Source organism: Prunus dulcis, chromosome 6 (assembly GCF_902201215.1).
Source record: "Prunus dulcis chromosome 6, ALMONDv2, whole genome shotgun sequence".
In the NCBI taxonomy this organism is placed as follows: domain Eukaryota; kingdom Viridiplantae; phylum Streptophyta; class Magnoliopsida; order Rosales; family Rosaceae; genus Prunus; species Prunus dulcis.
The window spans coordinates 12,676,543-12,694,453 of record NC_047655.1 but is presented as its reverse complement, the minus strand read 5'-3'; positions in this window follow the sequence as shown (position 1 = coordinate 12,694,453).

Sequence of the window (17,911 nt, the reverse complement as noted above, 5' to 3'; positions counted from 1 at the left end):
GAACCGTTGGATCGCGCTCAATTTCGGATATGTTGTTCCAAATAATTTTAGGATCGTGTAGGATTCGACGGATTGTGAATCGGAGTCCCGGATACTCCGAAATCGCGAACCCTGGGGCTAGGGTTTGGAAATTGTATGATTTCACGATCGTGGTCAAACCGATCGTCAGTTTCAGACCAAACTTGCAGGATATGGTTCCTTAAACGTGAGGAACTTAAAGGAATTCTCATATTGGTCATTGGAGGTCGTGGACCCCACGGGGTTCCGTCTCGACCAAGGTGGAAGTTTATCACTTAATGAAGTCTCGAGTCTTTTCAGACGATTGTAAATATCTGAAATGCCTAAGTGGGCAAGAAAATGACTTTAAAATTAGTGCACGCACTTCTAGAAGTCGGGGGTCAAGGTTTTACTTAAAAAGTTATACCGAGCAATTTTATTAATTAAACATTCATGATGGTTGACCCAGCCACCCGGGACCAGGACCAGACAGGCCCGCAGGAGAGACCGTCAGGAGGTCTAGCGAGCTCGGACCAGGAGTGAGTGGACTTTCTTTCATAAATGATTTTATATAAATGAGTTATATAAATGATTTATATAAATGAGTTTACATAAATGATTTTATATAAATAAGTTTTTATAAATGAGTTTATATGAGTAAATTTCATTATTTGATTTTGAATAAGTTTTATCGAATGTTTTCCGAGCATGATTTATGCCGTAAAATATCTTTATTTCTATGCTGCTTAGTTGAACATGCTAGAAAGTGATAGAAAGCAGAGTTGAGATTTATATCAGAGAAAATAGCAGCTTAGTTTCAGACTTGCCAAATACAGTGATTTATCATATTTTTCTAAAATATTTATTTTTAACCACCGTGAGTACGCAGCTATGGTTATTACCCTCAGTTGGACCGATGTCTACGGACATCCAGTCTATTTTTCAGTTTCTTCAGTGCACTTGACATTGCCTCACGAGTTTCGAGGACGCTCGGACCGTGAGTGCCAGGATTTGCGGCTCGGCAGACTTGGTGTCCCGAGACCTTCCAGGATTTGCGGCTCGGCTGACTTCGTGTCCCCGAGACCTGCCAGGATTGCGGATCAGGCTGACTACGGTCTCCTGAATCCTGCCAGAGCGGCTCGAGTTGACTTTGTGTCACCAAGACCTGCCAGCGGATCAGGCTGACTATAGTCCCTTGTATCCTGCCAGGATTTTGCGGCTCGGATAGACTGTGTGTCGCCGAGACCTGCCAGGGGAATTGAAGGAATTACAGGGGTACATCCGAGTGGTAGTTTTGATTAATTGCAGTGCTTTAATTCAAGTTTTGAGTACATTGCTTTATTGCAGGTTTGATTTCATTACTTTTATTCAAATTGGATTTCAATGCTTTCATGCAAGTTTTATTGCTCTTGAAAGCGATTGCATATATTTCTATAAATACGTAGCTGCGTTGATTTTCATATGTTTCCAAGATAGTTGAGATATTCAGTTTTACTCAACTGTATTTGATTTCATTGTTTTTATGCGAGAAGTATCGAGTTCGAATATGATTTACATATAATGCCTTGAGTTTAGTATGCTTTAAATGCAGAATACGTGTTTAGATTTATTTCCTTATTTTTTACACCGGGGGTTAGTATATTCTTATATATTTTATGAACTTTTATTTTTGGTCCACTCACACTTTCAACTGTTTTGCGCCCCCAGGCTGTAGCGTGCACAAGACATCCACCACCGGGCCATCTTGACTTCCGCGCCTTCTGGTTCAAAAGTGTTGGTATGTAAAATAATTAAGTGATCCGTAAGCTATCAAAATTGCTCTGATATATTGCCCTAGAGAGGGAATGGAACTTTTGACAAGTTTATTGAAGTGGTGGTTGTTGGTTGTTGGATATTTATGCTTGTTTGACAGGTGTAAGTTTTGGGATTGAGCAAAATATAGGGGAGACTCTCCCGAAATTTCGGTAGAAGTCAAGGTCAAAATTTTAAGAAAAAGGGCAAATAGGTCTTTTGTGCCCGACATTTGCCAAGTGTCGGACACGCACAGGGTTCGACTCGAATTGTCACATCCCGGGATCAACTCCGCCGTAGCACGATATTGTCCGCTTTGGGCCCCCCTCTCTGCCCGCACTTTTTTGTTTCTGAGAGCTCAAGAGCAACTTCCCAGTGGGTCACCCATCCTGGGATTGCTCTAGCCTCCAACTCGCTTAACTTCGGAGTTCCTACGACTCTGAAGCCAGTGAGCTCCCAAAAGGCCTCGTGCTAGATGGATGCGGGTGTGCACATATAAGACACATCACCCCCTCTCCGTTGGTTGATGTGGGATCTTACAATCCACCCCCCTTAAGGGCCCGACGTCCTCGTCGGCACACTCGCACCACACGGCAGAGTGGCTCTGATACCAAATTGTCACATCCCGGGATCAACTCCACCGTAGCACGATATTGTCCGCTTTGGGCCCCCTCTCTGCCCGCACGGTTTTGTTTCTGGGAGCTCAAGAGCAACTTCCCAGTGGGTCACCCATCCTGGGATTGCTCTAGCCTCCAACTCGCTTAACTTCGGAGTTCCTACGACTCCGAAGCCAGTGAGCTCCCAAAAGGCCTCGTGCTAGATGGATGCGGGTGTGCACATATAAGGCACATCACCCCCTCTCCGTTGGTTGATGTGGGATCTTACACGAATTCCAAAGCAGAATTTGATTCGGGTCCTGTCATTATCTCCCCATTTTGTCATCACCGAAGAAGTCACCTATTAGGAGCAAAATACCAGAATACTAATAATAGGGATAAAAGCATGAAATAACATAAATTTTGCTTACATCCTTTGGTGAGAGAAACTTTGCTCAAATATTTTTTCAAGCTCGGATTTGCGCAAGAATTATAATGAGGCACTTGATAATCTAATTATATCTTGCAAGATCAAAATCGATAATTATTTTACCTTTGTAAAAAACAAAAAAAAACAAAAATCCAAACTGCTAGGTTCAAACATGGATTTGTTCTTCAAATGATGGCTTTAAAGACACAAAATCCCATGGGAACAGAGAGCTATAAAAAGAAAGAAAAGATACAAAGAGTTATGATATTGATTGCAGGGTAGGTAAGGAATCAGGAAAGGAAACTAGTAAGGTAATGGACAACAAACCCTCATCTCTCCTACTGTTGGAGAACTTCAGGAGATTAGGGGGATGTGCTCGATTCTTGGCTGCCCTATAGTCCCTTGAGATCACAGGTAGCGTGATGAGGGATAGTCTCTTCCTAAAGAAATGATCAGAGATAATAAGTACATCAAAGGATAGAGAATAGTGTGAGATGATAAATTTTAAATTAACTACTGAAACTTCTGAAATAAGAGAGACACGTTTGAAAAAAAAAATGACTCCTTCAAATCCGTAAAGATAAGATTTGGTTGACAATAATTGTCCTTATGAACCTTGAATTATCGACAAAGTTTAACGGAGGCAGTGTGAAGTTTGAATTTTGCAAAAAGCAAATATTGGGCTTCTGGAAACGTCACCACATTTCCACCTATATATTTTTGCATGTGTACGGCATGATTGGAGTAACATGTGATGCCAAAATCTGGAAGTTTAGCTTTTCCAAAAAAATTTCCAATTTCTGAAAGTTTAGCTTTTCCAAACAAATTCTCGAAATTCTTTAAAATGACCTCTTCTTCCAAGCCAAAACATTTCGTTTTAAATGTTGCACCCAAAGCAACTCGTGATGCCAAAATCTGGCATCCATCCTTTGTGTCTCCAAATTATTATCTCACGGTTAACGATTCCATGTTTATGAAGGATACAATTGCTACTAAAAAACTAGGAATTTTATTATTCCTGTTTGGGCCAAAATTCTGCATGCCAGCCCATTTTTGTCGAGAGGCCCATGAACAAAACATTTGGGCTTTTATCTACAGGAATTAGATGTCAAAACCAAGATGCTGAAAAAGCCCAGACCTTTTAGCAGGTTACAAATATAGCCATAATCTGAAGAGAAAAACAATACCATTATTGGCAATTAAAAAACTGACACACATAGCTTTGGATAAAAGCCCACCTTCTGAAAAATCCACACTACTTAATCCCTAACCCAAAAAAGGGAAGTCAGCAAATCTCTTAGAGAGTCCCCACGTGACTTTCTAACTTTGGAAAAGTCAAAATTTTCAACTATCACAGAGTTGTTGATAGGGAGTTAATGAAGGCAAGTCTTATAGGAGGACTTCTCCATTCTTTCTAGCCAGGGAAAGATGATCAAATCCCCTTTTCACATACAGAGAAGCTCTGCACCAAAGAAGGTTACCTTTCCAAGAGATAAGCAAGCTACGTTTTTAGGGGATAAGTAGGGAGAGTTGTTCATCAAGAAAAGCAAATTGACCATCATGGCAGATTGTATTTTTTCTCTTTACAAGGAACAAACAAAAAACAAAGAGGGTTGGTTTTCTTTCAGAAAAAGCAAGGAAAAGACCTCCATGAAAGCTGATTGTTTATGGTTCTTCTCTGCCAAAATAATAGCTTCCTTCTTTTATGACATTGGAAAAAGAAAAGATCTTTTTAAAGAATTGCTGCCCATTATTTAAGATTAAAAACCCCACTCCAGCATTTCCTATAAATGTGAGAGGAGGTGAATAGATCAGAACAAACAAAAAATCAATCAAGACAAAAACTCTCAAAGTCACAACTGACAAACTCAAAAGGATCAACTGATCTCAAAAGCTTTCAGACCCTAAAGCAACCAAAGCTCTTTGATCCACAAGGAACAAATTAGCTAGAATTCAAATCTCTGGTTTCAGTTCAGTTCAGAGAAACAGTTTTACAAAGCAAGATTTCTCTCGTTACAAATTTGGTTCAGCACAAAGCCAAGCATAGTCCGGGTTTTTACAAATATGAAAACCTCAACAAATTTACAGAAAGCCTTGGCCAAGCAGAAGAGACACCATAGTCAGCTCCAGCTCAGTGACCATCAATCCAGCCACTTTTGTCCTTTTCAGACTAGAGAGGCCTCAATTCTGCCCGTTCAACAAGCCTTTCATAGCTCAAAATCAATTGAAGCTCTGCCAAATTCAAACGTTGGTATCGATTTCCAGCTGAAACTCATCAGTTAAAGGTGTTGACGATTCAATCCAGCATAGACACATCCAATCCAACTTAGTTCAGAGGCAGCTACCTAGGCAGAAGTTGAAGTCCAACATTCTGTTGTCTTTTTCGGAGTTGCCATTTCGCTTTTTGAGTCCTGTAATAGGCTGTTCTGCCTAAACAATTTGTCTTCTTTTTATTTATTCTGGCCAGAACTACCAATTTTGTACTATGAAAAATTGTGATGTCCGCACCATTCCAAGGCAAGAAATGAACTTACTTGGGAGATATTCCTCACCCAAATTCACAATTACTTGTTTAAGAATTAGTAACTTGGGGCGCAAGTTATCTATGAAATGTCTGGACTGGATAGAGGATTGGTAGAGCACAAATTGCCAATAAAAGAAGGATATCTACTAGTCAAACAAGCCAGAAAAAGGATGTCCATGGAGACAGAACTGAAAGTTAAAGAAGAAATAGAGAGACTGGTTAAAGCAGGTTTTATTAGGCCATCCATTTATGTTGATTGGTTGTCCAATATTGTACCAATTCTTAAAAGAAAAACAGGGGCAATCAAAATCTTCGTGGACTATAGAAATCTAAATGAAGCATCTCCCAAAGACGAATACCCTATGCCTATGGCACACATGCTAGTAGACGGAGCTGCTCATAACCAAATGCTATCATTCATAGATTGCAATACAGGATACAATCAGACAATGGTGGCAGAAGAAGACATCCACAAGACAGCCTTCATGTGTCCAGGGCATATAGGCACTTTTGAATACACTGTAATGCCTTTTGGTTTGAGAAATGCAAGAGCCACTTATCAAAGAGCAATGAATTCTATTTTTCATGACATGATAGGCCATTCTCTAGAAGTATACATAGATGATGTGGTGATTAAATCTCCAGAAAAAGGAGATCATGTATCCAATTTTAAAAAAGCATTTCTAAGAATGAGACAACACAAGTTTAAAATGAATCCTAAGAAGTGCGTCTTTGGGGTTCAAGCTGGCAATTTCTTAGGTTTCTTGGTCCACCAAAGAGGAATAGAAATCGACAAGAACAAAGCAAAATCTATCATGGAAGCTTTGCCACCTCGGAACAAGAAAGGATTACAAAGCCTCCTAGGGAAGATCAACTTTCTAAGAAGATTCATATCCAATTTCGCCGGAAAAATCCATCCTTTCTCCTCCTTGTTAAGATTAAAGCAAAAACAGGCATTTAAATAGGAAGAACAGCACTAGCAGGCTTTTGAGAAAATCAAACAATACCTCTCACATCCGCCAGCTCTGTCCCTACCAAAGAGAGAAAGATCACTCAAATTATATGTTTTTGCATCAGAAGTATCTATTGGGAGTCTTTTAGTTCAAGATAACAAGGAAGGTCTACTACCCAAGCAGAACTCTGACAAAAGTAGAATGGAAATATTCTACAATTGAAAGGCTTTGTTTGGCTTTTATACTTTACTGCTATAAAGCTCAAACATTACATGCTACCTTTTACCATCTACATCATTGGCAGAACAGATTTAATTAAGTACATGCTAACAAGACCAATGTTGAGGGGTAGAATTGGTAATTGGACTATAGTCCTCTCAGAATTTGCCTTCAGATACGTTCCACAGAAGTCCATCAAGGGACAGGCTGTTGCAGATTTCTTGGCAGATCATCTAGGAGAAGAAATTGAGAATATGGATTTCATGGACATAGCCAATGCAGATCTGATGACCAGGGCTCACACCTGTCTCAATAATCCCATTTATTCAGCCCATCTCACCCCCCGGAAGATGTACTTTGATGGGTCTAAAACCAATTTAGCATCCGGAGCAGGAATTGTTTTAGAAGATCCACTAGGAATCAGACACTGTTATTCACTCCAGCTAGATTTTTAATGCACCAATAACAGAGAAGAATACGAAACCTTGATCATAGGTCTCGAAATACTGGTGGAGCTAGGAATCCAGTTTGTGGAAATCCTGGGGGATTCTATGCTTGTACTAAAACAGATTGCAGGAGAATACAAGTGTTTGAGTCCTTCCTTAGCTGTCTATTTAGTGGCAGCTAGAAATCTCCTGGCAGAATTCAGGGAAGCCACTTGGGAATATATTCCAAGAGAAGAAAACCTTACAGCTAATGAGATGGCCCAGATAGCGACATGAGTACAAATGCCTGAAACAATGTACAGAGAATCATCAAGGTAGGAAAGAAAAGTCTGACATCTGTTCTGACTACAGAGATAGAGATAGATGTCAATTCTGCCATGATGAGTGAGGAGGACTGGAGATTGCCCCTAATTAATTATCTACAATATTCAACCCTCCCATCCGAGAAAAAGATAAGAATCATGGTTTTAAATTATGTCATGTGGAATGAAGAGTTGGTCTGGACGCCTGAACAGTGTGGTGTGAGGAATGCAGCTCAGGTTGACTAATGGTCCCCTGAGGCCTGCGAGGAATGCGGCTCGGGTAGACTTGGTATCTCTGAGGCCTGTGAGGATTGCGGCTCAGGTAGACTTGGTATCTCCAGATCTGCGAGGATTGCGGCTCGAGTAGACTTGGTGTCTCCGAGGCCTGCGAGGATGGAATTGACGGTATTAATGGAATTGACGGATCAAGAATGGGGGTACGCCTAGGTGGAGAGAATTTCAGTTTTGAGATGTTCTTAAACTAAAATAGAGGGAGTTCAGTGTATGGCTTATCTATAATCAGTATATGACTGTTATAAGTATTGTAAAGTTGCAAAGTATTGTTTTAGAGTTGTGAATATGATTGAGTACATTACGCACATGAGAATTCAGTTTAATTTGCAAAACACATGGCAATATGATGAATGAATGAGATATTCAATTACAATATTAAAGGGAAAGAACTACGTGTGGCTTGATCTCTCAGTAAGGATATGTAGGCAACCTAATGTTACAAGGTGTAGCCACGAGTTAGTGTATTTGAAATTGCTAAGTATTATTAATAATCTGGAAATTGAGATGAATTTTAGATGACAGAACATTTATTTGGGTTAGAGAGGCCTGAGGCCATAATAAAATGATGTGTTTTCGGTTGCATGAAGTCCATTGTAATGCATATTGAACAGTTGGATTATATATAGATATGCTTGTTTGACATGTGGAAATTTTGGAAAATTATCAATTTACAAAGGGGACTCTGTCGAATTTTCAGCAGAAGTCAAACTTAAGGAAAATTGGTTTCTAGTTAGAATGGCATTTCCGTCATTTGTGCTCGACACCCGCATGTGTTGAACACTCACAGGGTTCGGCTCAGATTCCAAAGTGGAAATTGGGTCGGGTCCTGTCATATTTAATCTTCTTTCATTAATTACTACATTTTTTTTTACACTAGCAGTGTTTGTGAGCTCGCTATATATTCAATTTAAATCAGTTAAACCCATTATGCAATGCATTTCCTTCCAATATTTTGTGATAAAGTAATAGATAATTGACTAAATAAACATCCTCCAAAGTTTAAAGAAAAATTCCAAGTTTTCTTACAATTTCTATGGTTTTTTTTTCAATGATATTATTCCGATATTTCCATCAAAATTTCCATATTTTTGGACCACCGATATATCCGAAACCATCGATACTTTAAACCTTTCTTATGCCTAAGGTCAAGAAACGCCGTTTTCTTTCTCTCGGAACTTCTAAGCCATAATGGAGCTTGATAGTTTTTACAAAGCATGCTTATTTCTTGCAGGTGGCAATAATTTATTTATTGTATGCTCTCTTCCTATTAATAATAATTGGGCAAATTCTTTAAACTTGCGCCTGTGGTTTATACGTCTTTCAAAATGACGATTCAGGAACTTTGTGCCTTATAAGTTCAAATAACAGCATTAAATCTCCCAAATTGTATATTTCAATGCATGTGTGTCCGGAACTTCTGGCCCGGGTTAAACACAACCTCAGAATTTTATTTGCCATTTTCAAATGGGCATGAAATATAAACTGAGGAAAAGCCATAATATTGCAATGTAGTAGTGAAGAGCATTAATTATGGATTTCTAATATATTGAGATATGGGTTTCCGGCCCAGATCAGGTAACCAAATATGAGGAGCCTCAATTAATCCTTTGAGGTTTATCCTTATATGATTCATCTTACAGTGAATCCTTTGAGGTTTCTTCCTTGAGGTGTCGATTGTGATAAAATCAAGCTTTGCAATATTCATCATTTTCTTATGCCAAAGAAACATGTGGTATGCCACAATTTGCAATAATACCTCAAGGGTTGTCCATTTAATTGTTAGAACTTCAGGTTCTCAACACTATTAGATTTTGGACTTCAGGCCAAAAGCTCATATTCTCATGGTACATATTTCAGGACTTCAGGCCCTTACATAAGTTTGAGGAAGTACATGTCTCTTTCTGCAAATAGCGGTGGTTCTCCCAAAATGGTGACTATTCATCCATACGCCAATATTCATGTATACGGTACCATTCATCATTTCATGAATACAATTTTATTCATGCATACTGTACAGTTGCCAGTACAGTCAATATTCATGTGTATGACACTATTCACATACACGATTACTATCATAATACATTTGCCAGTACATTTACTATTCATGTGTATGTCATCATTCACGTATACGGTAATGTTACATTATCAAGGAACTTCAAGTCCCGATTTACATGTCAATGATCAAGGATCTTTAGGTCCGATCACTTGTTTACAAATATAGTATCGGAGAGACTACCAGCTCTCATATTATTATCATCATCATAGATTTTTTGGTCTTGATGTGATTGTGTGATGAGGATGAAGGAACTTTTGGTCTTGATCTATGTATATTGCAAAACTCATCATAACACACTTGTGGATTAATTTATAAAATAAATTACTCGTATAATAAGTTCATAAAATAAATGTTGCTGGTATGGATGATAAACACGCACCACACTTGAAATAAAGGTAAATATACGATAAAATAAATTCATAAAGTAAATTGCTTGCTTGTATGGACGTTAATTATGCACCATACTTTAAATAATAAAGTAAATGGGCGACAAAAATAATGTGCTTGTATAGGTATTAATTCTACTCCATACTTTAAATAAAAATAAATGCGATGTATGGGCATTCAAAATTTCATCATACTGTAAATAAAGTAAATACTGTTGTATGAGAAATAAACCTACGTCATACTATAAATAAAGGTAAATGTGGGGATAAAACCGCCACCGAACAATAAAATAATTAATATTACAAACGGATATCAAATAATAAATAAATTACTATTACTAACAGTTATGCAATTGTAATATATTTAGTATTACTAAGGGTCCATCTTTAATGGTGGTTAGTAATAGAAAAGTAAATAAATAGTGCATGCTACCATAGCTATTCCTCTTGCCACCAACACAACAGTTAGTAATATAAATAAATGGTGCAGCAGAGAAAATTATACATGAGAGATTTTTGTGCTGATAACGTGTTGTGAAATGGACGGTATATGCAGGAATATTAAGTTGCATGTAAAGTAAATGAGACAAGATATTTAATGAGGTTCGGCCATGTAAAATAATAGGGCTACAAGAGAATACAGCTTTAGTGTTTACACTCTCACTGGAATGGCTCACTATTTTCTCTCTTGGAGAATTTCTCTATGCTCTCTTTTCTCTCTTCGCTCTCTCCTCTTTTTCCCTCTCTTCTTTCCTTTCTCTCTTTCTTCGTTGGTCTTCAGCACATCTAGAAGGAGAATAAGCCTATTTATAGGTACAAGATTGTGTAAGTGTATGCATTTTGTGATTTTCTTTTAGCTTCCCTTGACAATTTTGTAATAGGAATTGTAATTTCCCAAGCTCTAAGTGTAGATTAAGAATTACTTCTCTAGGTGTTCTTATTTGGCTACATTCTGATGGACAACAATGCGTTTTGACAAAGGTAAAATCTGCATTGCATTCACTAAATTTATGAAGATTATGACTAGTCATCTTTCCTTCGTATGACTAGTCAACCGTTGCATCAATAGGATTTCCAGCTCACTGTTTACAGCTGGATCCTAACCATCTTTTTTGTCCTATTCTGCGAATTTTTCACCTGCCATGTGTACTATTCTGACCTAGGAATTTTTGGGTAAAAGCCAAAGAATTCCTCGTTTGGCAGTCGTCTCTTTTGTGGATAGGTTTTGGAAAGTTTCTTAGCAAACTTTCTCTTCTTTTTCCTCAAGAGCAAACCATCATATTTTTCATCTTTGAGTTTTCCAAATTAATTTTTCGAAAACTGCATTTGAAATATGGAATATGCATCTAGTTAGATCAAACACTCTCTCATATATATCTAGGCCAGATTCAATATTGATTTATTCAAGAGTATGGTTTCTTGAAGTCTTGAATTCACCCCCGGTTTTTCCCAATGGTGGGTTTCTGGGTGAACAATTTCTGGTTTGCATATCTGTAATTTTCTGGGTTTTTGTTCTTCATAATTGACTGGTCATCGCATGATGTTCATGTATTTCTGGGTTTGTGTTCTTGCAGTTGACTAGTCACCATTTTCTATTGTTTGGTGTTTACTTGATTATGATGCCTTCACACACTTTCACCATAGTTGTTGCTAGCACAAGGGATGCCTAAATTGACAGGTCCTTCTGAGTGCCTAGGTTGTCACTAGTAATTATCTAGGCTTGCAGGTACATCTCGGTATGCTCTTTGTATGTTCTTAGTTGTGGTTATTCATGTCTGACAGTTGACTAGTCATAAGTATATTTGGTCAAGGTCTAAAGTGTGTGAAGTTTATTGTGTTTTGTTTAAGTGTCGTGTAATTTTATCCCTCGTCACCTAAGTACCAATTTTAGATTGAATGTGCATTGGAGACTCGTGGATGTGCAGTTATGCATGTGAATGCCAACACCATGAACTATCACGTTTGTCGAAATGACAACCTTGAATATTTTTCCTGCCAATTTAGTCCTTTTTTTTAATCACCAATTTACCCTCCACCATCAATTTTTACCGAATTCCATCCAAATCTTTGTTTAAAAAACACATGAATGCCACGTGCCTCAACTTTTGAGGGTATTCTCGTCCACTCACCTAATACCACTAGTGTTCACTGCGCCCCTCGTTCACTTCGCCCCTCATGTAACTCCTCCCATCGTCCTAAAATTGATTTCGGGTTAATACTTCAATAGTTTAGGCGAATGAGATAACGCACTGAAAAATTCAATTTGAAGAATATTTTCTAAGTGAATTATTGGGAACATAGATGCGAATAGTAGAAGATGATGGTGAAAGTCAGAGATGGTGGGGAAACTCCCAGATGCAGTAAGTACTTTACTTTCCTAAAAGTTGTTCGTTTGATGCATTTGTCTAGGTTTGATGGTTTTGTTTTTGTCAGAGTTGAAAGAAAGGCATAAGAAAAGGATGAAAGTGAAAGTGGTCCCATTTGTTGTTTGTTGTTTTCACTTAGACTTTTAACAATATGGAGCGTGAATCTGTATTACTTTATGGTCCCTGTGTACGAGCAATATTTGTTTATTGTTTCTCTGACAAGTGTATGTGGTATAGTACTGTATTTTATATGGTAGATAGGAAATTAATTACTTTAATAAATATTGTGCAGCTGATCCTGACATGTTTACACTTGAAGTACACCATAGGGGCTACTTTGTTGATGGGTATGTGGATGTAGATGTAGATGTAGATGAAGTGTCAATGCTTGAGTTAAGGTATCTGTGCAAACATCTTGGATATGACGAACATAACTGTCACTTCTATTACAAGCATAAGACAAAGGGTTAGGTTGAATTTAAGGTAGATAAGGAGTATTTTGATGGAGTGAAGATGTTCATACATAGGCATTTGTTTATGGTATACATGACTCGGACTAAACCATGTATACCTATTTGCGAAATTCACCCATAACAAGCATGTGACGGATATGATGGTGATGAAGACAATGGTTATGTAGATCTGGGGGATGTTGAGATGGAAGCACAAGATGATGAAGACGGTGGTTATGTTTATGTGGTGGATGTTGAGATAGAAGAGGAAGATGATGAATCAGGGCAAGAAGATGGTGAAGCATGGCAAAAAGATGTTGAAGAAGAGGAAGAAGATGGTGAAGGAGATGAAAAAGATGGTGAAGTAAAGGAAGAAGGTGGTGATTTCATAGATAGTGAGTATGAGCAAAGTGAAGAAGAGGATAACAAAATAAGGAGTATAAAGAACCAGATGAGGTTGAAACTAATGAGTACAACACATCAGATTTAGACAATTTGGATGGAGATGATGAAAATGAAGGCGGCAAGGTTAGAGGACTTAGGCAACCAAAATTTAAGCAATACCATAAGGAGCATGAGCTGATAAATTCGAAATTCCACGTAAGGATGAAGTTCCCTAATATTGGAGAATGTAGACACGCTATTAGGTACTATGTATGCAGTTGTGCTAGACCAATAAGGTATGTGAAGAATGAGCCTAACATGTGAGGCTAATATGTGATGGTAATAGTAGAGGTGATGCTAAGGGCAAGGATTTTAAGGGCAAAGATAATAAAGGCAAGGATGCTAAGGGCAAAGAAGAGGAGGAACTAGAGTCGTTCCTTAGTTACTTTTTGCTTCACATGTTGGCAAAGGGCCTCCTGTGAGAATCAAGACATACCATCCAATACACACTTGTGGCAGAGGACAAAGAACAAGGTTTGCCACTTCACATTGGTTGGCTGAAAGATTTGATGACATTAGCAAGGAAACATTATAGAACAATATGCAACCCTCTGGAGATGATCCAATTTTTGAGACCAAGGGAGCACATTGTTATTGAAAACCCAGGGAGCACATTGTTATTGAAGACCAAGTTGCAAGGAGATGACCAAATTTTTGAGAGGCTTTATGTATGCTTTGCTCAATTCAGAAAGGGTTTTATTGAAGAGTGCAAAACCACGGTTGGTTTTGATGGGGCTTTCATCAAGGGACAACATCCTGGTCAAATACTGAGTGCTGCTGGGATTAATGCCACCAATGACATGTTCCCAATAGCATTTGTTGTTGGGGAGACAAAAAGCAGAGCTATCTGGACATGGTTCTTGGAGATATTCTTCAACGATGTTGGGATTAAAAGCAACATAAGGGATTGTGCCAGGCAATTGAGGCTAATCATAGGCATTGTGTGAGACATCTTCACAACAATTCAGATTGGCCAGTCGTGGTAGTTTGGCACTTAAACAGAGGTTATGGGTTGCAACTACGAGTACAACACTCCCTTGGTGGGAGGCTGAGATGGGGAATATTCTCAAATGTCTGAGGCTGCTCATGCATGGCTTGAGGAGATCGAGGCTAGCAATTAATTGGACTAGGTCTCACGTTAGTAGTGACTCAAGTATGATATACTTCTCAACAATCTCTGTGAATGTTTCAAAGCTCAAATATTGGAGGCAAGAACCATAGCCACTGCAAGTGATTGTGGATAGCAACCAGTTGCAACCAATTTGGGATCAAAAGCAAGTTCGAGCAATGTTGGATCACAATGTCTGGTGTTACCACTAGAGGAGGTTTTGCTGCTAGAGAAAGAAGGTTCAAATCCCCTGCAAAAATGGCAAGGCCTTGAAGGAACTAAAGAAGCTTCCGTGTACTACCTAGAATGTTTTAATGTGTTTGATGGATTTTTGTTGGGTTTCATGGATATTTGGGATGGATATTTTGAAAATGGTACTGGGTGTTTGGTTAGAATGAGTATTTTGAAAAGGATACTGGATATTTGGAATGTAAATTTTGCACAAGGTACTTGATATTTGGTTGGAATGTATACTTTGAATAGTTGGAATTGATAAGGATATACTTGAATGTTTTGAATGGATTTGTTGAATGGAATGGAATGGAATGGAATGGAATGGATATGGTTTTAATGAATATTATAGTTTAAATCAATTTTTTGTTCAAATCTGGAAACGTTGAATATATTGCACAAAATGTCAATCCATACATTGATACCAAGCTGTAAAAAGGCCATTTCATACTTTTGCTAAGGCAACCCAATCAACTACGCATGAAACCAAGGGTTTCAATGAAATACATGTGCCATTATTACACTAAACAACAATAAAATTGCACCCACACAAATAACAAGCAAATTTTTTATATTTCTTCTTCTTCTTCTCTTCTTCTTCTTTTTCTTCTCTCTCTCTCTCTCTCTCTCTCTCTCTCCCCCCCACCTCTTGCACAATCATCTTATCTCTAGCTTTCTTCTCTTCCAGTGAGTTTAGTCACCTCATTTGTCGACATATCACATATTCAGCAGAGTCAAACATTTTGGGATCCTTCCAACCATACCCATTCTCATACTTCTCTATCTTACAGACATATAACCTCCTCTCTGGATTATCATCAGACAACCAAACAATGGTTTCAGCCTCAATTCCATAGCGGCATATTTGCACCATATCATCCTCTCAAATCCAAAGGCTTCAAATCGACTCGGTTGAAGTTGCAGGTATCCACCTATCCATTTCTCCTCAATTGCTAATTTTTTATTTACAAAAACGATGCCAAGAATCAGAATGGGGGCTTAAAGTGGGGACCGATTGGGATATTATGATGGTTGAATTTGGCGCGAGATGAAAGAGGGATATTAGGAATATGAGGGAAGGACGAGTATTAGGTGGGTGAACGAGAATACCCTCAAAAGTTGAGGCATGTGGCATTCACTTGTTTTTTTCTTAATTGCTTTTTTATTTATTTATAGAGATTTGGATGTAATTCGCTAAAAACTAACGGTGGAGAGTAAATTGGTGATTAAAAAAAAAAAAAAAAAGAGGGCTAAAATTGACCGAAAAAAATTCAAGGTGGTGATTTCGACAAGAGTGATAGTTCAAAGTGTTTTGCAGTAGAAAACCCTTTTGTAAATTAGTATAGGTCAATTGAATGTGTTTGATGGCTTAAGATGAAATTAGTATTATAATGTTGGATAAGTTATTTTTTTTAAGGAAAAAAAAAATAGTCGGGGATTCGATGCAAGTTTGGGAGAAAGCCACCCCGAAGGGGATGGGGATTCCCCTCAAATTCTTATCGGGATAGGGGAGGGGACGAAGGTGGGGATGGGGAGCTAGACAAGGATGGTATTGCCATACCTGATCCCGAACCAGCCCGTTGCCATCCCTAATCAACCTCTATTCGACTACATCCAGGCAGTTTCTTCAATCTCATCCGTCTCACTTTAGCTTGAACCTTTTTAGCATAATCTCATATATCATAATTATCATATGTATTTGACAATAGAGCACAAGTTCCAATGCTGACCGCTCTATTCTTAAAGAGACGGTGCCAGAACCTCTCAAACATCTTCTCGTTCCCATGAATTTTGCAAGCATTAAGCAGTGCTCCTCAAACAAAGTCGTCATCTTTCATAGGCATCTCTTTAATGAAACCCTCTGCTTCCTCCAAGAACTCCGCTCGACCATACTGTTACATATCAACTAATTAGGCGTAATGCTTTGTTTACAGGACAATCCCATCGTGGGTGAATATTATGATATATGTGATTTCCCGAAAATTAGCTATTTGTTTGACGTGACCAAGTTGATGAATGGTTAATTTGATTCTCCAATGCTTAGTTGATTTCCTATTTGTTTATGTATGCTTGACCATGGCTATGTAGGCATTAGTGATTATTTGAGTTTAAGGCTGACCACTTGCAAAATAGATAACTTCCAAAGCTTTCCAACCAAATAAGGCCGGTCACCTAGCTCATCCTGAGTAAATATAGACTATTCCAAAAGTCGGCTAATCTGTATAGGCAGTTTTTGAGAAAATGTTGATAATGCATCAAAGATAGCCTTAAAAATCTCCAAATTAATTAATTTGCTTAACTTTGCCTACAAAAGAAGAAAACAAGGTACATAACTAATAATTAAGAAAAACTAAGCATTTCGACCAAAAAAAAGAAAGAAGAGCAACTAAGCATAAAAACTAAGAAAAATAGTATTCAAATGATATATGATTATGAGCTTATCAATTAGCAATCTAGGGTTATCATTATTTGTGGTGGAATCAATGCCTAAGTGTTTTCTCTCATTGGATTTTCTTTTAATCTTCCCTTTTTAATTGTTTTAGTTAATTTTAGTTTCATTACAACAATCAAAATTTGTTGGATTAGTTAACTAATAATTTTAGAATTATGTTGTCATATTCAATCTTTGTGGGTACGATCTCGTTTTTGCGAATCTATTATACAATTGATTTATGTGCTTGCGAGTAAAATTTAGTTTAAATTAATCTGGAAATTAGTTTGGTGTAAATTTACGTACCTCAAGTGTTTTAACACTGGCTGGTTCAGACAAATACAGACTTTGAAGCCATTGAACCATACTTATTCTAACCAGAATTCTAAGTAATATTACAATGATTTTGTTGATTTAAGAGGAGCTGAAATATAATAAATGCTAAAATACAACTCTTACAATGTCCCCCTTTGATCTTATCTTACACAAAACCCTAAGAAATAATTCACAGACTAAAAAAAATAAAAACTATTGATGGAACAAGGAACTTGCACAAACTTCACAAGTTACGATTAAGAGATGTTAATCATAAGGTTCCCATGGTACTCAGAGAAACTAAGCAATAGTTTAAAGTCATAAAGAAAAACCAAGCAATAGATTTACAACCAAAATATATATAGTATTAGTCTACATAATTGCCACAAATAGAGAATTCTCCCCCTTTTTCTCCTAGAAGAGACAAAAAGATCATAGATAAAATAAACAGAAAAGATCTGGAAACACAAGCAACATCTCCCCTTCAAACGAATACTTCAAGCTCCCACTCAAATACAACAGAATGTTAGAAATATGCCCTAAAGCCAAACATGTGATGTTGCTTTCATT